The 23685-nt window shown below is 39.3% G+C and overlaps 2 non-coding genes across 2 annotated transcripts; one reads left to right on the plus strand and one right to left on the minus strand.

Moving 5' to 3' along the window:
- Positions 1–7841: 7841 nt before the first annotated feature.
- On the plus strand, positions 7842–7913 carry TRNAH-GUG (transfer RNA histidin (anticodon GUG)). The gene has a single exon. It is a non-coding gene; the product is annotated as a tRNA-His (tRNA).
- A 6098-nt stretch (positions 7914–14011) lies between these two features.
- On the minus strand, positions 14012–14083 carry TRNAH-GUG (transfer RNA histidin (anticodon GUG)). The gene has a single exon. It is a non-coding gene; the product is annotated as a tRNA-His (tRNA).
- Positions 14084–23685: the final 9602 nt, after the last annotated feature.

The following is a 23685-nucleotide window of genomic DNA, read 5'->3' on the forward strand; positions in this document are numbered from 1 at the left end:
CCATAAACCTCATTCAATTACAAACAGAACAGCACATGAAACTGCAATCATTTTACAGCCCCAAACCTTACAAAAGCTCTCCCCCATATGATTCTTATGTACATTAAAAAAGGAAAACAGGAACATGATGAGGAAAGTTTTGGTAAACAGCATTCCTGCTTACAGGGGAAACCTTGCCTATCTTCTTTTGGCCTCAGTATAAATACTTTTTGCCAAAAGAATACCTATTAAGTGCATATACTCAGTGAAACGAATCAGACCATATCAGTGAATAATCTGATCCTTCAACTATTCAAAATACAGACGTAACTGGTGAAATCACTATTAAAAAATAATTTGCTGTTTAAACAATCATTTAATAGCCACTGAATAGATTTTAATAGCCTGAGTCAATCTCTGGGATCAGGTGGTGTTAATCAATGTCCTTAACTCAGTGCTGAGGTTTAGATTATGATATTATCCAGCTCCTGGACTGATTTTTAACATGGTAATCACTAGACGTTTTATTATTTCATAAGTATCAACCAACTGATTGTTTGAGCTTTTCTAAAAGTAGGTATTCCCTAAAAATGTTTATTCAGCATAAGAAAACCTCTATCAGACCAGATGAACGCAAAGTGAAGGGTCACAGATTAGATTTCTTAAGGAAGCCAGAAGTTTGACATTATTGTGCCTGTTCCTTACTAATCCCTGCCAGGTAAATCTTAATTACCATGCAAATCTTAGCCAGATAGTTTTTATACTCTGCAATTTTGCGGTGTAACAAAACATTGTGGATATGGGTTTTTAACCACTTTCGGCTATATGTAGCATATTAAACAAAATAATGGTGGAATTTTTTAACAATATATGTGTGGGGTTTGGGTGGGTTTTTTTGTTTATTTATTTATTTTGCATTCAGTAGATCCAAAAAAAGACCTCACCAAGGAGTGTAATGTCTTTCTAACTTTAGGACTGAAAGCATTAGAAAGTTCTGCCACCTCCAGAGTTTAAAGGGACTCTATTAACAGTGGCCCTCATTTTGTCATCCCCTGAGCAGCACTTTCCTAACCCCAAATAGCATATTCAAGAGATAATCAGCACAACAAAATCAGACTTCAGTCATATGGACCCCCTTATTTTAACACTAATGAACGGACATTAGAATAATTTTTAAAATCTACTGTTTTGTTATCAAGAATAGAAAATGCATTTACATGGGGTTTTTAGTGTAGGTTGTTGAGCTGGTGCTTAGGGAGCTCTCAGTGCAGCCAATGTAAGGGTCACAACTGAACTGCCAAGAGTTGTCACCAGAGATACAAGATGGTACATAACAAAAATAAAACAAAATTTACAGTACTTTCTCACTGCAATCCAAAAAGCCTCGTGGAAGCAGGGCAAGTATTAGCATGTGTTTACTCAACATTTGCCATTGCCAATGGGGCAATATCAACAGGGAAATGTATCTGAGCCCTCACGAGCCCACTGGTACACTGCTGTTATGTCATTGACAGTAATAGCATTTTACTAGCATAATGCTTAAGTTTGTGTTGTTAGCATTATACAGAATGAACTTGTGACACATTTATAATATACCATCCACTATGCTTGTGAGGATGTTTTCAGCAACAAAACATTTTAAAATCTGAAAGGAAGTAGTCCTGTATAGAAGATGTATATGGACTTGAAAAAAGGTTGTCTGAGTAACAGCAGTTCTGGTGGTACCAACGTCTCCTTTCTCTGAAAAAAAAAAGACTGGTAACAGGAGTGGCAATATCCCTAAAAAGGCTCAGAGAAGAAACCTGAAAACACCTTTGCAGAAGGTGAATCAACATTTCAAATTTTAGCAGTATTGTACAAAGATTTTATCAATTTGCACAACAATCCACATAACCGGACTGTTTATGGACCATCTTATCTGTTATTAGTCTCTTGTTAATTGTGTTGTGACATGATTTCACACTGGAAATCAGGGCCTACAGGCAGCTAAAAGAAGAGGGATCTTTAAACAGACAAAAAGGAATCTCTGTGAGTTTCCTTACAAAAACATTTTTGTCCTCCTGTGTGTGGCATTGGTAACATTTTTCCTGCAACAGCAATGAGTACAGACTGAGAGCTGAAGATAAATGCTGAGCTGCAGCAGCAATATTTGTGAACAGTTACTCCAGCCATAGGTGCTATGAGCTGGAGATGGTAGGCAAACACTGGTATTGTGTGGCTTTATCATAAATACCTACCAAAGCAACAAAGGAGACTCCCCAGCAGAGAGAGCTAATCCGTCTGATCCACACACCTCTGGTGTTTGCTAGGCATGGGATAATAGCAATATATTGCTACACTGCTAATGACTATTAACGTATTAGAGGAAGTGGCACAACTAGTCATTACGATAAAGATTTCAGGTAACTAACATCTTTCGAACTGAAGAAGCACAGGAGTTTGGGATGTACACAGTAGGAGGGGGGGATTAATGGTTGCTGGTTGACGCTAAAGGGGACAATGCTACCTAGACCAAGGTGAAGATAACAAGCTGTTTGGCTGCAGAAGTGCAACTGAAAGGTCATTTCATTCCTTGTTATATAATTCTGTTGAGAGAAATCTTCCTATTGGAAGAACAAGTCAGAAAGATCTGTTTATTTCCAACAACACAACCTAAACCTCATTAAAAAATGTTCTCTGTGTCATGTGTACCTTGTTTTGTGAAAGCTGAGTTTCTAAGTCTAATGCGTTCTTAATTAATTTTTCTTCTTATCAAAAATCTGTTATATAAGAAATTGGTTTTGAAATCCTTTTCCTAATTTGAAAGACATTTAAATACCACCGATGATCAGATACAGTTTGGTTATGTGATTGGGATGACTTGATGAGTATTCTGTTATTACAGCTGTTCTGAATAGTTTTGTCCATCCTCCTCACACAACATTAAGCAGCCATTGCATAAGACAGGTATGTGAATATTTCCTTTGTGTTTTTGCCTCATGGCTATCTTTTCCATAGAACAAGCTGTAAATCAAGTTAAATGTGGCTCCCACAAAATTTTTCCACCATTGCTTTAGTAATTTGATGGAAGAATTTAATCTGAAGAGATGCAGTACAGTACCGTCTGGACACCCAAGCAATCTACATTTGCTTGGCTCCTCTGCACTATGACACCCAAAAGTCTAAGAATTTTTCAAGTGGGACTTTGCTGTTCTTTTAAACAGATAGTCTTGACTGTAGCTATCCATGCATCTGCATAAAATCTGAATATAAAAAGTAGGATTTCAAGCCAGGAGTCTCCAAACAATGGTCTGTTCTGGTCTAACAAGTTCATTATGGAGGGATATATCACCCCCAAACTGCTCTGGAGCTAGAACAACTTTCAAAAATAAAAAGTAAAACAAATACTGGTGATAAATGGAGACAAGTTTTGGCATATGTGTGCTAGGCACACTGAAATACAGCTGGATTGGTGTTAACTTTCAGTCACTGTCTCTGTTCCCCTCTGGTTTCTTCTCTGTATTATGTAAGGCAAGCTTCTGTACTAGAAGAATTCCAACTGAACAGGGTCATAGGATGCTTTATGGGTTTCCTCAGGCTCACATATGTTTTATTTGCCAACCAGATTTACTTAAAGGCAGGTTTATTATCCAGTGTATTGTTTAGATACCATGAAAATTCACATCTAAGTAAAAAGTATTCACTAGCTCTTACATTAAGCCAGTACTAACATAAGATGAGAAATGAATTTAAAAGGTGATTTTAAATAGTGAGATGTCCATTATCAACCTCAGGTTTTGATAAAGGATGTTATTTTTTTAAAACACTATTGAAAAAAACACTATACACTTCAAAACCAAATATTTTTGCTGTCTAATACTAGACTACATACATATCCTGAGCATTCCGCAGACTGCTTTGAAGTCTCATATAATCTGTCCACACACAATAGCTCTGACAACTAAAAAATAAGTAAAATAAGAAGCTTAATTTCTATGTTTTACCCAGTTGCAAAGATAATACTGTGTTACAAGTGTTTAATTCAACCACTAGGACTTTTCAGGCTCATTTAATGGTACCACATCATCAGGATGACTGCAATGGAACTTAGTTTATCAAAGAGTTTCCTTTGAACTACACACACCTTAGGGAGGTTCACTTTTTTTTTTTTCAGGAAAGTGCACAGCGCTAAGGACCAGAGTTAGCTCTTCTTCATCCTTAACACAGCCCAGGAAAAAGCCTTTTATTCTGAGGCTGTTTTGCTAGATGTTATGTCATCATTCAAAAGGGAAACAACCCATCACATATATCCATGGGTTCCTTTTTGTTGATATAATAACACAGGAACAGAAGTTCAATCCAGTGAAAATTTAAGTTATGATACTCAAGGAAAGAAAGGCATTAACAAAAAGGAAAGACAGATGAAAAGGTGACAGGATTTTACTAGATTCAATAGTATAGTCTGAACTGTAGCATCATCATCTCTTGCAATATCAAAAATTATATTACAAATGGCCTCTTCGATGCCTTGGGGCAGAGGTCTGCTCTACCACTGTGAGTTAGGGTGCTTATAAACCTGAAAGGTCTTGTGATCCCCAAATAGCCAACACCTTGAACACAAAAGAGATGACCTGTCTTTAGTTCACATCCACTTGCCTCTGGGTTTTGTCATATTCGGGAACCCTTTTTTCTTTGACATTGCCATTGCCTACTGTAATGTAAGGCAAGCTTACCATCTGTGTGGGTAGCTAATTTTCTTCTTCTGTTACCATGTTAGGCCCAGCTACTGCCTCTTGGGTCATTTTTAAATGGGGGACATATTGGAAACATAGTGTGCCAGGATTATTTCAAGGAGACCTACTATTTAGTACCACTAGGCCAAGATTCCCAATTTCCAAATTAATTAAGCTCTTAGCTAAATTTTAACAACCACAGTCAATTAAAGAAAAATAACTAACATGCTATCAAATCAAAGAATCTCCAGAGGCTCATGTTTTGTATTTAGACACGCTGACACAGTCTAATGCAACAAGTTTTCCCCTTGGTGTCAACACCAACTAGATAGGCTTAACAGTTACAAATGCACAAGCTGAATCAAAGACAGAGGCATACTTACTAATGTTGCTAACATGCTTTTTAGTTTAAAGGGTTTTAAAAATCACTCTTCTTCTTGAATGACATACAGTATCATGCAAGCAGTAGCTTTGCATTGGGTTCTCTGACAACAAGCTTCTTTGATTTCAACAAAAGAGAAGTACGGAGGATGGAAGCAACAGAGAAATAGATCACTGGGCTGCTAGTAGGCCTTAAATATGAAGCAGATAAGCATCTAAACAACATGAGACCCTGCATGAGTATTACAGAAGTAAAAGTCATTTAGCATATAGAATCTTACAAATTAATGCAAAAAAAAAAAAAAAAAGCTGCACATATGTGTTTAGGTCCAGAAATGTGGCCTTATGCACTATTAAAACAATTTAGACCTTTGGATCAAATCCAAGGCACTGCAAATACTGGGACAAGATAAACTCCTAGAAATGGAATTAATTTGCAGCACATTGTGGATAGTCCTATTATTATGCCAGCACATACTACTGACCACATTGGGGTGGAGTTATTAAAAAAGAAGGGGAAAAAAAGAGCATAGCCTGAATAGACTGGCAAACTGACATATTTTTATTTATTTGTGGTTAGTATCAAAAAAAATCAGCCAACTCCTTTTTTCACAATCACAGGGAGTTTGGATGAAACAATGTAATCTATATGCATTCACCTTGGCAAAAAGAGAAGCTAGAAACTTCCAGGCAATCTTGCTAATCTATACATTTAACTATTCATACCCTTGACTTGGCACCTCTAACTTCCAGAAAAAATATAACACATGCATGCACTGGGTGAGATCCATGTTACAAAGTCTTTGCCAGTTCTTAAAACATAGGAGAAGACACTTAATGTTGTCCTAAATGTTTTTGTAGCAGCTAAGGTGCTCATCCTCAGAAGTATTGCTTACTTCTCCAGCTCACACTGGCTTTGTGGATGTTGATAGGCAGGGTTGTCAAGCTTTCAGTATCCCATGTCTTGGCACTCAGGGACTCCCTCTGCTCAACTGCCAGTTCTGTTAAGCACAGCCATACATTATAGAAATGTCAAAAAAATAAACTTGCAAGAACTGACATTTTATTTTGGTTGACAGGTCTGGGTTGGTTGGTTCTGTTTTTTCTTTTTTTTTTTTTTTTTTTTTTTCTGTTAATCAGAATCACTGAGGCTGCCCAGCCCCTCTGGAAGTGTCTAGTCCCACCGTGACTTGAGCAGGGTCAGCCACAGCTGGTTACCCAGGACCATGTCCAGGACAGAGACTCCATGAGCTTTTCAGGCAACCTCATCCAGCATTTAACCACCCTCACGGTAAGTAAGTTTTTCTTAGATTTAAAAGGAATTTCTTTTATTTCAATTTGTGCCCATTGCCTTCTGTCCTGTTACTGCATACAACACAAAAGAGCTTGACTCCATCTTCTTTACCCTCCCATCGGGTGTTTATGCACATTGACGAGATCATCCCTAAGTCTGTTCTTCTTGCACGTAAAATGTCCCAGCTATCCCATTCTTTCCAAGCTCCAAGCCCTTCATCATCTTAGTAGCCATTCAGCAGACTCTCTCCAGTATGTCCATGCCTCTTATGTGCTGGGGAGCACAGCACTGGACACAGCGCCCAGGTGTGTCTCTCCAGGGCTGAGTACAGAGAACAGATCACCTCCCTTGACCTGCTGGCAATGCTCTGCCTGATGCAGCCAAGGAGGCCGTTGGCCTTCTTTGCCACAAGGGTACATTACTGGCTCATGGTCAACTTGATGTGCACCAGAACTCTTAGGGTCTTCTCTGACAAGCTGGCTTCCTGTTGGGCAGCCCTCAGCATGTGCTGGTGCATGGGGTTATTCCTCCCCAGGTGCAGGGTTTGGCACTTCCACTTATTGAGCTTCATGGAGTTCCTGTCAGCCCATTTCTCCAGCCTGACGAGGTCGTCTGAATGGCAGCATAACCATCTGGTGTACCCACCAATTCCTTCCACTTTTTAAAATAATTAACAAAATTGTGAAGATACTTGCTCTTATCAATCTTTTCTTGTTATCACCATCAGACACAGAATTAAAAAATGGCACTAAATGGTGGATATGAGATCTTTAATAAAGACAGTTATTAAAATAACTCTACTATGAACACTTGTGTTTTGAAACATTAACTCTCAAGCCTCAATAGAAATCCTTCTTTGATGACTCAGTGCTGTCAACATTTGATACTTTGCTAGAAAATTTATTTTTCTGCCATGTCTCTTCAAAATCTGTCACAATGTGCCAGCTTGCTGTGACGTTCCAGTAGCTGGTACTATGAGCTGTGGCTACAGCAACCTTGGTTCAAATCTGACTTACAGCAGGAGGGGAACATGTGTTTTTATGTTTCCTTTTCAACAGCTTTTAAAATAATTATGTAACTTTGAATGTCCTTTCACCAGATTTTCCTCCATCACTAGGCACAGCATTGAAAACAGAAGGAAGATTCACAGTCCAAAATTATTGTATGTTTGAAGATAGATGTTGGCCAAGCGGAAGTCAACAAAAGATTTCCACACCAGACTGCAATTGCCAAAAGGAGCAGGAATATTTTTCTGCCACCATAACATTTGCAATTGTCTTCTGCACACAATTCTCTGTCAGCAGCACTGTTTTCGGTTGGGGGATTCCTGGGTGTACCACAATAGCAGTTGGTCACCCTGGGGAGGAGGCCAGCACATGGAACATTATAGCCAGTCTGCGCTAGGTGGCAATGCTTGCACGGCTCTGCTAGAGGGGAGAGAAAACAGGAGGCACTGGAGACATCCTTTGTAGCTTGCCGTGATCGTATAGTGGTTAGTACTCTGCGTTGTGGCCGCAGCAACCTCGGTTCAAATCCGAGTCACGGCACAGGGAGGAGGGAACCGTTTTAGTCCTCACTTTTGGAGGTAGACCACTGGGGAGGTGACACCCACCTGAGCCCTCACTCTGCAGTAAATGCTGAACACGCCTCACTGTCTGAAGCACAGGAAAAACAGACGGGAGGAAGCAGTAGCTGCACAAAAAGGTTCATGTAGCTCACTGCGACATGATAAGGTGGTTGACACTCTTTCCACCATAGGTTTTTTGCCTTTGTATGATTTCAAGCAGTTCACACGGGTGTTGTACTAAGGTGGTCTGGGAAAACATTTTCACTGACTTCACTGTGTCAGTTTTTTAACATATCTCCTTTCTCTCTCCCAGAGAAGACTGATTTCTTTCTATGATCTGTCCCCAGGGATGACTCACCACAAAAGAAAATTCCAGGAGAATTTTTCAGGAAAGAGCAGCAAAGGAGACATGAAATTACATGCAATTAATTTATTTATTGTGAGGCTTTTTAGTATCATTTTTCCAAGAATGATGCACTTATGAGGCTGGTAATCAATAGCAGCAAATTAAAGACATCATGTCTAGATCTGAAATTTGATTAAAAGAAGCAAGACACTGCTGGAAATACAGTGCCTTCTTTGTGGGGAGAGGATGATGTGACTGGGAGGCTTCTGCCAAGAGGTACAAAAATGGGCTGACATGATTCTCTCTTTGTCTAAGCACCATTCCCTTGCCCTGCCTATGCTGCCTGGTGGGTTGTGTTGTTTACTGGGGCAGGGGTGTTGGGGACCAGTGATTTTCCAGTAGGGGGACGGTGAGGTAAAGAAGTTAGCTGAAAAGCACAAGGAAATGAAATTTTCAAGAAACACAAGTGCCTACAGATAGGCACTTTACATACAGATCGAACCATGCAGCAACAGAGTTCTTATTTGTTATGAATAGAAGATGCTCAAAAATGTATTAGTGAACTTCAGAACATATGACCAATTCTAATTTCATCATTAGATAGCTATACATCTTGCTGACTGAAGTAAAAACCAAACAATTTATCATACCTAAGCATGCAGCCTGACTACAAGTCAAAAGAAAAGGCACGGGATGAAAAAGAAGGCAACCAATATTCATTTATGGGAAATGGCTGTATGTTTCTAAGAGTTGACATCAGAATCTCAAATGTTTTCCTCACTGAAGACAGTGTTATGTCCTTTTGAGGTCAAACCCTATTCAGGCATCCAGACACAGGCTTCCCAGCTCTCGGCAAACTTCTCCAGGTGTCCGTCCAGGGCTCAGTAAGGAAGCAAGATTATCTTGAAACTATTAAGATGAAAAAGAATTGCTTTTAACGTGGGACTCACATTAACTATGAAGACCAGCGGGGAATATTTAATTCCATTAAACTCAAGTCTCAGCAAAAAAGAAATAGGAGGGACAATATGGTGAAACAAAGCAGCTTAATAGCTCGTAGATCAACCTTAAATCTCTTTTCAGAATTTACACTTTTGTCTCTCTGGAAGACTTAATGTTTCTTATATTAGGTCTTCTAGAGCTCTTTTGCAATTATTTTTCAGTCAAGTTCAGTTCTTACACACACAAAAAAATTTGTTTCTGAAGAGAACTTTTCATGATACTTGAGTTTTCTTGCTGTTGCTTTAGCTAAACGATTCAGAATTTTCCTTCTCAAGTGTAACTGTAAAACACTAATTTACCCCATGTGGTTTTAATACAAATGCCTTCACGGTTATATCATTAAAAAGTTTTCTTCTCTGTGCCAGTACAAAGGTCACTACACCCTCTTGCTTTCAGCTGCATGGTGAATAACAGTAACAGTGCAGGTCCCAGAATAAACACATCCTACTATGCCTGATTTTCCTAAAGAGTTTACATAGACCTGCCCACCCCCAAACAAATTTGTGATACAGTTCTGGAGAGTAAAATAAGAAGTTTGCAGCTCATATCAGAGAATGGTAAAAAAAAAATGGTAAAAAAAATATTTCCTGGAATCTGGAAGTACAAGATCTGAACTGGGAATGCAGGGATCCACAGAAAGAAATTACCAGAAATAGTGTGGTGGCTATGTTTTTGGCTCCATGTGTAACTCTCAGGTGCAAGAGGCACGTAGGTGCTGGTTTAGCAGCACAGAGACACTGATTACATTAACATTACAGACTGTATTATAACATAAAAGGTATAAGATAAAAGTTTTGCTATATCAGCATGGAATATCAAAACTATGCTCTCTTCTCAAAGATTCTTAAGACATTGTGTTTTGGGGTCCCTTTGGATGGAGGCTTCTTTGTGACAAAGAAGATATTCCTTTAAAAGGAATATCACAAAGTGTCATCTTCTGAGTTTTATTTGGTGCACAGAAAATATATACCACATTTCTTTATAAAAGAGTGCAGGGAAAAGTTGTAAAATATTGAGCACATGAATGACTTGCACAAAGCTTTGTGAAAGAGATATTTATCAGATGTGTTTGAATCTAACTCAAGAGATCTGATTTTGCTTCTGTGAAATTCCAAATTCCAAGAGGACATATCTATGAAGTTTTAATTAAAAAAAATCTGGCAGTTTAGAATTCAAGAGATATAAAAACAGAGAGAATTTTTTTTTTAAGCAACAGAAAACATTATTTAGATAGTTTGGGATGTTTGGTAGTTTGGGGATTTGTGCTGAACTCTTGTTAAAGAAGTGAAACCAGGCCTTATTCAGTAGTTTGAAATGTAGCGCAGAAAGTTGTAGGTTTCAAACCTGAGTTGAAGCTTACCCCAAAGCAGTACAAGTTGGGTACTTGTACTTCAAAAATTGACCACAGTCTTCACATGTGTTCCAGTGCAGCTCTCTCCAGTGCTGTAAGCTTTACAAGTAAGAAGCCACACAGTCTTATTTAACGAGCAGGACGTGGTTTGTTTTAAGAAACAGATTATGAGAAAAGCAACAGAACTGCAGCATCAGACATTGTTTATGCAATTATGTTTACATATCAGGCTCAGGAATCTCCCTGTCTGCCAAATTTTCCCCAATTACTACCCATCCTGCAAAAATACCCTGTAAACTCAGAGCTGAGTTTCCAGAGGTAAAATCATCCCACCTGTGAAATGAATTCCTGACATTCTTTGCTAAAGCACAACCAGCTATTTAAGCTTTCAGGAGTTCTCTTTACCACAGAAGATCTCCTTTCAAAGAGTCTTCTTGACCAGAGCCCTTTGAAAAGATTTCAGAGGGGACCTATAAAAGTTTTAATATGAGCTGCACTGCTGTAAAAAGAATGAAAAACAGAATTAATTTGATTTGATGACTGCAGATTCAAAACAGCCACTGCTTTCTATCCTGCTCAACACCTGAAATGAACATCAGACAGGATACAACCTACTCTGCTGCACTCCTGAAAAATGAAGGAAGTAGAACAGACATCTATGTCAGGTTCAATTAATATTTCAGAAGTTTTTCAAGTCTTTCTGTTCAGTGTTGCTTTCGTAACTACTAGGTGTCTTTCCCCATAGCTTAAAAACTCTAGAAGTTTTAACCCTCATTGAAAGCTAATGTTAAAATACAACAACAAGAAATAATTCTCTTCCCAAGCACTCTTGATGGGTACATCCTATTTCCTTCAGAGCCAAAATGTTAATTTATCATGTTGGGGATATAGAGATAGACACCTCTATGTCTTAAAGGTTTTATGTTTTACATGGAGTGGGCCATGCATGAGAACAGCGGTAGTCACAAAAGGACACAGAAGAGCTGCAGAGAAAGGCATGCACTTTCTTTTCCTGTCTCATTTTTTAAATGCTGTATTTGTTTCCCACCCCATCAGCTTGCTGTGTAAAGGCAGCTGAAATGGACTCTGGCCTTCAAAGCATTCTTAGACAAAAAATTCAGAGCATCAGAAAAATGGAAAACTGGATCTGTGTTAATATTTTGAACTTATTATTATTAGATCATGGTTTCCAATTGGAAATGTGTTACCTGGACATGTCTGCTAGAAAGGAAGACCCACATATTTCAGAAATGTACAGGCAATTTTTTCTACAATTCAAGCTTCAAAATGAGTTCCAAGATTTTGTCTCTGTGTTTCCTAGTCTGCAATCCTGTTATCTTTGGAAACTGTTTTGTACTAAAGTTTTTGTTTTCTTTTTCCCTAATAAGATGGGAAAATTGACAAATATTTTCTCAGGAAACAGAATGCGGGGAGCTACCTGCACTTGCATGTTTATATTAAAAATGCAGTTGGGTTTTAATTTTGAGTCTCTTTGAGAGAACAAATATGCAGGGAGAATTAGTAAGAAAAGTCTGATTATCTGCCTACACCATTCTTGCTCTCAGTTTACAGTGCTAGCATTGAGCTAGAAATACAAATATCAGTATCCTAAAAAAACCTAAAGAGAACAGAATGGCCACTGTTTCTGGCTAATTCATCATAAAAGTAAGAAAAAAAAAAAAAGGACATTTTGAATTTTACTAATGTCCTGTAAAAAATCTTCAAAATCATCAATATTACTATAACTAGCAATAAGGTAATACAGTGTTTCTCACTTTAGCTACAGATGAACACTGGATATAGAGAAGTCAGTTCCAGGGAGGTTGAGGTAAAGCAAGGGTGAGCCTTGACTGTTTCAGCAGCCTCAGGATGATGCATGAGAACAGAATTTCTGGCATTGCGATTTTTGGATTTCTGTTCTAGGACTTCACTCACTAGGATGCTTTAAAGCATATATACACCTATGATGAGTTAATTTTGTATTTCTGGAGTTTATAAAACCTAACACAACAGATGACATTTTTGAGAGACTACAGTAGGGACAGTTTGAAAGTTTGAAAGGTCATCCTGGTCCCCTTTTATGCTAGTACATGTTTCTAAATTGCTTTCTTTTGGGATATCTGTCACATCTGTCTCATCAATTAGACCAAGAAGTCAAAAGCTAATTGCTCTGATATGGTCTTAAAAGGCTGAGTGATATTTAGAAGAGAAGTCTGAGGCCAGCCAGGAGGAATACCCAAAGATATTTAAAAAAATACAACAGAAAAAGCCCTCATGAACCTGAGGGAGGTGATAAGATGCTAGTGGCCACTAGCCTACTACACCGAAACTGGGACACCTGAGCCTACAGCCTCCAGAGGTGAGGTGCCCTTCCAGGTTTGCAGGCATCAGGAGCTCTGATTTTTCCTGATAAAGGTATGAAGAAAGTTTTGTTTCACTTCCTTACTGGGTAGGAGGGCAAGGAATGTTCCTGTTTCTTTGCAGAGAGAAAGGCACCTGTCATTCACACTCTGCAAGAGCTGGGCCTGTTTTGTGAAATTTGAATCCATATGAGCCTGGTGGAGATGTAATCCATTATGCAGAGGACTGATGTCCAATCAGAGGCAACAGTGAGACAAAAACAGCACTTGCTCTTGAATTAACTCCTTATCAAAATAAAAAACCAACTACAAGACACTCTACTCAGTAGCATCCAAATAATCTGATAAACTCCATAACAATGATCTTTTATTAATATAGTCATTACCAGCTAGGTAATTTTGTTGTTAATTTGTCATTTATTACACAAACTGCCATTAGTTACCATAACCAATTTATAAAATCCACATGGTCATTTAGAAGTCTTCATTCTGAGAATCTGAACTCATATTACTCAGTGAGGCAGGACAGTGAAGTTACACACCATTCCTCCCACAGAAACAAAGGGAATCATTGACAAGTCATGGTTCCTCTTGCCTGTCACCAGCACACACCTTCTGCTAGCAGCAGTTCCTGCCTAGCTAAGCAGGTTTTTCACATCTACCACTGTCATATTTCCAAGCAATTCAGGCTGATTGCTCTTTTAGCATGAAAAACTAACAAAGATCAAAATGAAACAACCGTTATGGCTCACTCCAGATCTTAAGTAGCTGTACTGAGTTAAAATTACATGCTCGCTCTGCCATTATTTATCACAATATCCATAAATATTTAAATTAAAAAAAATCACCGTTGGCAGCAGGTTTACTGAACTATATAGTTGGGGCACACACTCTTTTAGCAAAGCATACTTGTAAAAGTTAAAGAGCTTCTAATTGCTTAGACATTCTTAGAGATCACTAATAGATTATTTTTGATATGTGATCTGTAGTTACACGTCTTAAAAAGATGCATCTTTCCCTGCCGTGACTCGGATTTGAACCGAGGTTGCTGCGGCCACAACGCAGAGTACTAACCACTATACGATCACGGCAAGCTATCAGAGAACTCTAAATTAAAGTGACAGCTTTTTTCTACAGTGCTCCAAAATATTATACAAATGGTGCCACCTGCAGTTTACATTGAGTTTTAGCAGCAGCTGGTTCTAAACATTCTTACAAGTAATTACATGTTATTGTCTTCTCAAAATCGCTTCCAACTTACTTTTCCTTTCTTTTAAGAATCCATGTTTATCAGGATTGCCCAAGAACAGCCTCAGGACAGCTATAACCCTTCTTCTGTCTCCCAAATCTTTTCAGAAAGAACTTTTTTTTTCCCAATTTTATAAGCGGTGGGGACGGGAAAGTCATGACAGCAGAAGAGTCCAGCAGCATGCTGTAAAAAGAGATTTAGGCAAAAGAACAAAATCTACTTAACTGAAAATGCATTCACTGAGTTGAACCAGGTATGATTCATTCTAATGTAAGTGCTTGTATTGATGGACGTCCTCTTCTTTACCTCTGCAATAAGCACAGAATATTAAAAAAAAAAATCTTTTCCAGAATTTGCATTATCTACTTGGGAAGGAGATGGTCAAGTGCTACAGATTAAGTCTGAAGGGAGTGAGCACTTACCTTCTATCAACTAAGACCATCAATTCGTGTTAAACTGGAGCAACTGCTGAAAAGCACCTGCCCTTTGTCAGGTGTTCAAACAGAAAAAGACTGTAAAAAACATTCAAATAGGCACAACAGCAAAAAAATGTTAGTTCTCTCAAATAAGAGCTCCAACAGAAATCAAATTGTCAATATAAAGAAAGATTATAATGGGGAAAGAGAATAATGAGGCGGGCTCTGAGACACTCAAGCCCTGCTCAGAAAATGGCAGCCTTTTTTCATCATGCTCACTCTCCCCACAGTTATATTAATTATTTAATTAAAAAATGTAACTGCTTTACAAACCCTTCCTAACTGATAGCCTTGGAGATCACTGCAACACCACCACTGCAGTGGTACAATGCCACAATGAGTCTCTGAAGGAGACTCTGAAGGAAAAAGAGACCTACTAGGCTGTCATACACAAGCCCATTAAAATGTGGATTCACTCTGGATGAAGGTCTGTACAGTGGCAACTAATCCATAAGCAGACCGTGCAAAAGAAACATTAGGCTGGGACTTTCAAAGGCAAATTTACTAAACAGACTCTGGTCTGCTTCAGCGCTCAATCCCATTGCCTCTGCCTTAGGGAAACGCACGGGTACTTCCTGCAAGCGCAAGCAGAGGCCCTCCCGGCCGCTGGAGCTGCAGGAGGGAAGGAGAAGGTATCTCTCTCTCTCTCTCTGATGGTTGTTGGGGCCACATCGAGCAAAAGGGTGCTCTAATGGTGGTTCAGGCTGCTGTAACTCACCCTGCAGCCTTGCTCAATGGCTTGGTGTGACCAGAATACTATTTTGCTCAAGGGTCAGTGTACCCTTCCAGAGGGCATGAAGGCTGCTGCTTCCCTGATCTCCAATCCTGCCAGACACAGCCTAGCCCTGTGTTAAGCGACTGCATTGCTGTCACAAGCTTGAAAGAAAGAAAATCAGGAGCGGTACACATCTGATGCAAAACTAATCCCTCAATTTATGTTTGCTACTGCCTCATAAAGCCATTACACTTAGCAGAAATTAAGCAGGACTCTCCCTATCTTCCTCCTCCATCCTGTCTTTCAGTTCTCATGTTACAGCTGTCTGGAAACTGGGTGACAGCAGAATAAGCTGCTGAATTTTTCTGGAAAAAAGCAATCCCCTTCTAGCACAGCTTGTACATTACAGTGTGAATGTTACCTGTCATATATGTCACATATATGTTGTCAGGTGTAAGAAGGCACAATATGGGAAGGCCTTTTTCCCTTTCCCTCATGAGCCTTTAGGCCCTTTGAACTCTAAAGAAATCTCTGAAGAGTTGGACAATGATTGCCACTTCTGGGTGAACGCTTTGATGTGATAAGTCCTATGATACTTCCCAATACTCCAAAGACCTTGGTGAAACAGGACAAAGAAACTGGGCACCAATATTTAACAACCACTATCAGGACAGTGTATCAGGTGTTCTTCATCACTGCAAATTCCCTTTTTAAAATTTTTTTAATATATTGATTGAAAAACATGGAAAACTGTAGTCCAGAAAGAGGGGTGGTAGATAAGGGCTGAAGTCAGCTCAGAAGGTCTTAACAATGAACAGGACAGTACCATCACCTAGTCACCTGCATGTGAGCATGACTGCATCTAGAAGATGGCATTGCTTAGCATCATGCACAGGTGGGCAGGTGGAACAGACCTGGAACAAAAATGATTCAGTATTAACTTCTCTGAAGTTTCTTGTTATTGTAAACCTGTGAAAGGGTGCCTTAATTTCTGCAGCAGAGAAATAGGTTTGCTAGATTCCCATCAAAAATTTTAATGTGATTGTTTTAAATCTAGGTCTCAGAGAAACATAAAAGCATTTCTAGTTCCATCTTGTACAGAGCTTAGAATGTCATCTAATGCATTTTCTGCAAAGCTGCAGTCACTTGATATACTGTTTTTGTTTCAGACCTATGTACACATGAGAATAAAATAAAAGTTATAGTAAATAAACGTCAACAATCACATCCATAAACATTTGGAGCTTAAGATCAGTCCACAGATCTTTGAGATAATATAACAAGAACTAACCACTGGGTAACAAATCATTATTTCATTAATTGTACTACACTGGTATTACCTTCTGTCCCTTCTCTATCTTGCCATTGTTTGCATTTACTTATTTTTTCTATCATTTCTATTAGCAAAATGTTATTACTCTTTCTTTTTTTTCCCCAGGAGAAGGTCACTGCACGTGAGCATGCCTTGTGCAGTACCTGTACAGTGATTCTCTGCCCCTGAGACCAGCCTTGCTACTTTTACTTGAGCTCAGAAAACAGCTGTGAAATTTTCACCCATATAACCGAGGACATTGTAAATATTTGTAGTTTCTATCTTTTTCTGTTAAGATGTCATTTTTGGACAGAACATTTCTCTTGCTCAGGACTGGATCTCTGGGCAAAAGAAAAAAGTAATCAGAAGACACTCCCCCCACCCCCAAATAGCCAAAAAGTTCATGGACAGGTCTGGAAGAAGGATAACTTGAAACTCATACAAATAGCATCTCTCTCTCCTCCCTTCTCCTTCTCCCTCTCTCCTCCACCCTCCCCCTTCCCTCTCCCCCTACCTTTCTTCCCCCTTCACCATTCTTCTATTACGTACGTGGGTTTCTCAGTCTGTTTCTCACCCGCCTCTACCAGAAAGGATGTGTTTCTTCTAATCTTAAAGATCAGAGACACAATACCTCTATTTAATTTTGAGTGACAAGCTTAATCTTTATAACTGTCAGAATAACTTCATGTAGGCCAAATGTCTGTTCTGACAACGTGATAGAGAAGACCTGGGTGCTAGGTCAAAGCCCGAAATTGGCTTAATACTCACTTTAAACTACTTAGTTTAAGTTGTCATCAATTCACAGCACAATCTTGAAAAAGCATTTTTAAATGGTTATTGCCATTTGTACAGTAGGCAGTTGTCACAGAAAAATGTCTTGGGATGTGCAAGTGAAAAAGTCTTTTAGTACTGTTTTTTTTTTTATTTAGAAACAGAATTCTACTGTCATTTTCTGTTTGTTGTTTTGCTCATGGATGCCTTCAGGCAAGAAAGCTCATCCCTGCACACATACACATTGGTGATTTGTCTCAGTAAAAATAAAACAGAATTTATTAGAAGATGACAAAATTTGGCTTCAGGGTCTTTGCTATTAAAAATATAAGGGATTAAAGAGTTTTTGATGCAGCAATAAAAGAAATTCAATGAAAGTTAGCATTCATAGGAGGCAAAATCATCACCTAGATCAGAGAAGCTTCTCTGAAGAAATAATACACAACTGGAGTTCTGACATTGTCTAGACAGCAACACCCAACACCCTTGTAGGGGAAGGTGAATGCCATAGTATATCCACTTGTTAGTTTTCATTGCAGAGTTAACTTACCCGATATTTACAGTTCCCATCACCTCTGACTGTATTTTTAATGAACAGGAAAGAAAGCGAGAGATGAAATTACATTTAAGTATTGCAAACCATACAGGCCAGCATCTGGAAGCCTTCTCTTCTCCTTTGGGCTGGTGCCATCATTTGCACAGTCTAAAGTCCTGATGTGATGTATATAGACAATTATGATTAGGCAGTATTTTACAATTGCAAGGCATAGGGTTTTTTATCACTACACACATGCAGAGCATTCAAGCAGTCTCTCCTGAAATGGCTGCCGACTGCCTTTGTTGCACCGTCCATTCCATGTGTGAATATCAGCTGTATGGACTGAGAGCCACCTGACTTCCCAAAGGCACAGTGTGCTTCCGTTCTTTGACCTGGAAGGAACACTCCCCTCCTGCTCATCTGCATGTGTCTTACAGAGCCCTTTGCATTGCATGATTGAGTCACTCCGCAAACCTCACACCTCTTGCCTTGCAAGGGCAGCTTTTGCCAGAGTCCAGCTTTCACCTCCCAATAAAGAATGAACATCAAAGCCATCAAAGGGTGTACAGGGAGGGTGAAGGAATGTCATGCATAGCTCCTCTTTCTGCTTAAAGGGCTGTCATTTTACCGAGCCTTTGGCACAGAGACAGAGTACACTGAGGCAGCTTAGACTTTCACTATAACAGGATTATAGAGAAATCAGGGTTTTCTCTGTTGGGTGTGTGTTTGCCATTTGGCTACAGTACCTTTCTCAGGCAGATTGTGTGCTGAACTTCAGTTTAATCTGTGTATAGATGGAAAATACAATTAACACCCGTTAGAAGTAAAGCCTGGGCTGGAGAGCAATTCATTATACAGCTCTGCCAGCAGCAAGTAATTTTTTCTGTTCTTCTGTTAATGCTATTTATATTAGTATTGCAACCACTTTTATTTTCTGTGTGATTTCCTACACAAAGATTCCTAGTCCAGAAAAGTCACTTTGGAATTCCTATTTTTCTTTGAATTCAAATGCAAGCGTGCTACGATGTTTTTCTTTTGCTCTGTGCACCCCCATATTCAGTCATGAATTACTATACAAATGTCTAGTATTTTCCCTTAGTCAAGATCATGTAACTTTTCTTCATGAACAAATTGCTCCCTGCCATAAGGATTTTGTTCCTCTTTCTGTTGTTCTTTTCCCTTTGTTTCAAGTTTCTTTCTGGTAGCCAGAGGCCTACAGTGAATTAAACGCACCAGGTGTTCTTCTGCCAGAACTCGCTATCTGCTTACAGGAACAGCAAAATCTCAAAGCTAGCATGGCCACATCTGCAACCATGTATATTTAAATATAGACATTTATAGCACAAAGGGAGCAAATACACAGCTAAAATCTTCAAAGTAACAAAATCCCATGCCATCAGCATTACTTACATCCAATCACAGTTGTGTTGTAGGTCTTACAGCCACAACTCCTGTGTCAATTAAGAGAAAATTGTAGTCGGCTGGCATTCTCCGCGCTTTGCACAAGTTTCAGCTGGCAGAGCACTCAGGTCAGCATTCAAAGTAGATGTATCTCTACTCTCAAAAAGCGAGCTTTCAACATCTATAAGGTAAATATAATTTCCTACCCTGTTATCCAATGCTACTGGTGTGCAGCCCAAACCTACACTGGCATTTCATTCTGCCAGTCTGTGGTACAAGTGAATCTGTTGTTCCTTTATTTTGTAATGTGTATCCTCTTGCAAAATTCTCCATCTCACTGAGCATTCTTGAAGATTATATTCCTACAGCTGAAGATGCTTATGGGTGGTATTTTTTCCTGAAATGAGTCTTGGCCTTTAAAATTTTTGCATACTATTCAGGTAAAACATGGAAGTCAAATTAGACAATCAAAATAAGCATTGTAGCTTACCTGAAGTAGAGCATGAACTAGTATTGATCTCCCCCTAATTTAGTTCCTGAATCTGTAAGCTCTCCGCAAGGGTGAAGAGCTAACATCCTGGGAGGAGAAGAAAATTTCCCTATGCCTCCAAAAATAGACGGAGCATAGGAAAGGTCTCAGAATGTTCTGTTACTGTCAAACACATGTTCTTCTTAACCATAAACAGTATATAACTTCCAAATTAACATTCTGCTGTTAGTGAATTAGTTGAGGTGTATCCAAGGGAAGGATTTTGAACGCATAATGTCCAACGTAATTTTTTTTTTTTTGCTGTGACACAACAATACGCTTTCATCTAAAGCCAGGAGACTACCATGTGTGTCCAAACAGTTGCAAACCACATGACTGGGAAGATGGCAGTTAGGCAATTTGGGAGTTTATTCAGCACTATGCTTTCTCTTCTGATGAGGAAAAAGAGGAAATACCCTTTTAAAAGCCAAGATTTGCTAGTCTTTGCCACTATGCTGCATTTTAACTTGTTCATGCTGCTCATTTCAGCTTTCTATATGGCAACATTTTCTGTGCACTTACTGTTGCATGGTAGGCAAGTCTGCAGAAAATACCCTATTGCAAAAAGATAAACCGCCTCTCACATTCTGCTCAGTGACTTGTAAACATCAAAGGATAACTGAGACTCATTACAAGGACATAATAAGCAAGGCAGTCAAACTATGAAAACTAAGCTAGAGTCTGATCACTTTTTAAGGCTAACTGTTGTTAGATCAAACATGTCTTGATAGCAGTTTTCAGCTATGCATTCATTAACAAAGCAGGTATTTGATCAGTCTATGTTTATTGTGAGTACTTTCTAGAAGCACTGAAAAAAGCATTAAGGAGATAAAACATTAGCCTTGATGTACTCCTCTGAGAGCTGAACTGACACAGTTCGTACCCTCCTGTCAGTCTGGGAGGTCATGCCTTTGGCTTTTAAATCCCAGGAGCTATTCCAGGGACAAGCTTCACAAGCTTTGAGATGTTCTGATGATTACAGCTCTTATCTCCACCTTCCCATCAAAGAAGAGTAAGAATTATCCGCCATATACCTTTCTGGTGGAGCAATTTGCCCTATATTTCCACAAGTGGAAGGGATGGAGCCACAGGGTTAGACAGCTTCATCTATAAGCAAATCTTTATGAATCTTTGCTTGTCAGACTTTCCAGGCATCATCAGTGCTCAGGATCAGCACATGGCACCCCCATGACTTGAGGGTATATCCATCTCACAAATCTTTTCACTATTATAAGCAGAACTGCTTTATATTTCTTTCACTGTGAGCCATGAGGAAATCTGTGCCTTTTGTGAAGGGGGTAGGGTACAGTGGTCCACAGGATAGCATTCAAGTAATTTATCTGTACGGAGGGATTTCCAGCCTAAATTTACAGGCTTAGTTGGATTTTAGCTAGTAGTGCCACACAATCCAGCTACCCTGGACTGAAAGTAGCACTGACTGTGTGTGAGTGGGTGCTGCCTGCAAGGTGAGGCAGAGCTGGGAGCAGCAGCAAGGCAGCTTGCAGCTCCAGTCATACCCTCAGAAAATAGTAGCTGCTGGTTCTGCTACGAGCCACTGTGAGAATGAAAATGATAATGTTACAGCAAAAGAGAGGAAGCACCAAAACTGAAGTCTGGCTAAGGAGGGAATACCAAAGAGTCATCAAGGACAAATTCATATAAGTAAGTAAGTTGTTAGAAATGCAAGCCTAAGACAAGCAGAATTCCCACTCAAGAAACTGGAATGTAATGGGATGCATTTTTCAGTGAGAACAGGGAGAGGATGTCCACACTTTTCAGATCTTCCCCCTTGGTTAGATAGTATCTATACTTTAGCTTGCAAATTCTTTATCATTCCTGCACATTGCCATAGAGGCATTCATCTTCAACCTACAGAAAATACACATTTTCAGAAGTTATGAAACAAGCTAATTCCTAAGAGTCAATTTTATTGATGAAAATCAGCTTCTGTTGCTGTCAAGGAGTACGGAATAGTTGCCCTTATACCTCTGCCTTTTCCCGGTCTCAGAGAATGTGAATTCATGCATTACCACTCATTCTCTAGTATTCCCTCTCCCCATTAGCCTAATTATTTCATGTACTTATTTCACCCTGTAAACCAGTACATACTCAGAGGATTATTCAAAACAAGGCATTCTGTAAGGAAGCTTGTACACATTATTGTATCAATTTACCTCACTTCATCATTGCAGCAGATTTTGATGGAGTTCATGTACTCTTGCATACATATCCAGATGGGACAGATGGATGTAGGATGTATGCAGAGGTTTGTTGTGACACAGCTGAGGAGCATGGTGTTAGGTCCTGTACCAGACCCTAGCAAATACATGAACAAAAGGATGCTGAAAACAGGATAAAAAGAGCAGTTTCTTTTCTTGAAACCCTGATCAATAATGACATGACTTGGTAGGGCAGAGGGTGAAATCTTTCTTGGTCTGACTGTGATCAACTTGTCTCAATCTCAGGTCATGTGTCCATGATATGCAGCTGCATAATCCTTATGGCTGGATGAACACCATGGGCATAGGCTGCAAAGCATCTGTGTACTGTTCAAATTAGCCCTAAAATATAGATGCCTGACTTTGATATGGTGAATCGGGTATTTGTTTCTTCCTACAGGCAACACAAAGAAGGTGAGGCCTCAAGTCTGCATTGCCTGCTGTGGCTAACTTGAGAAAACTGTGTTTGTCTTCCAGGCTGGATCCTAAGCAGGATTCCATTGCTGGGTGATCCAGCAGCACACAGGTCCAGGACTGTATATCCAGAACCACAAGTCAACAGTGGTGCCTGTGGTCTGTACCATGGCATTGCCAAGGACAGGGACAGAGACAGCTGTTTCTAGTTACCCTCACCTGCAGCAACTCAGCATCCTAACAGAAACAGGGTTAAAATACTGGAGAACAGGTTCTCAAGCCCTGTAGCAGTACAGACCTCTTTGGCTTTTTGCCTTACTTAAATATGAAGGTTGTGTTATTCTCAACTAGCACAGAGGTCCCTTACTGACTTTTGCATAATAAATGAGAATTTCAGAGAAGGAAAGAAGAAAGCACGCTGTTCATTCACCAGGAAGACTATGCCTCTCCAACAAGAGTTGATTTCTAAAAGTGTTTTTTAAGTTGATGCCTTTTTCACACGTAGGCATGTCCTAAGTTCCTTTCTTTTTACTATAGTCTGCAAAGATATCTCATATTTTCCCTTCTCCTCCACAGCAATATGGATAAGAGCAGTGAGTTAATCATCTTCTCCAGGGTTCTGGATACCATTTTTGTAGCAAGGAATGAGGACAAGTCAGCATCATGTAAACTGCTAAAGAACTATCAGCAAGTGAGCACCATCAAGACAAACCCAAAGGAAGTCATTGCACTTTTAATCATATTTTTCATGCTTTTTTAAAATATTCACTCTAAGTTATACTCCCTAAAAGATTGCTATATATATGCAAAGGTAATCCATCATGAAGGACTTTAATTTCATTTTAGATGGCAATAACAAACATTCATCAGTTTTTTAAACACATACTGCATTACTGCAGGTAATGTGACCACTAGCAGATTGTGAGCACTAACATAGTTATTCAGACCATTATGGAGTAGTTGCTTCTTGAAAATCTTATCATGTAACCTTTTTTGGAAACACGGTCAAAGCCAGGCATTCAAAAAAGCCACCAAATCATATCCCACAGATCACATGACTGGTTCTGGA

Source organism: Phalacrocorax carbo, chromosome Z (assembly GCF_963921805.1).
Source record: "Phalacrocorax carbo chromosome Z, bPhaCar2.1, whole genome shotgun sequence".
Taxonomy (NCBI): domain Eukaryota; kingdom Metazoa; phylum Chordata; class Aves; order Suliformes; family Phalacrocoracidae; genus Phalacrocorax; species Phalacrocorax carbo.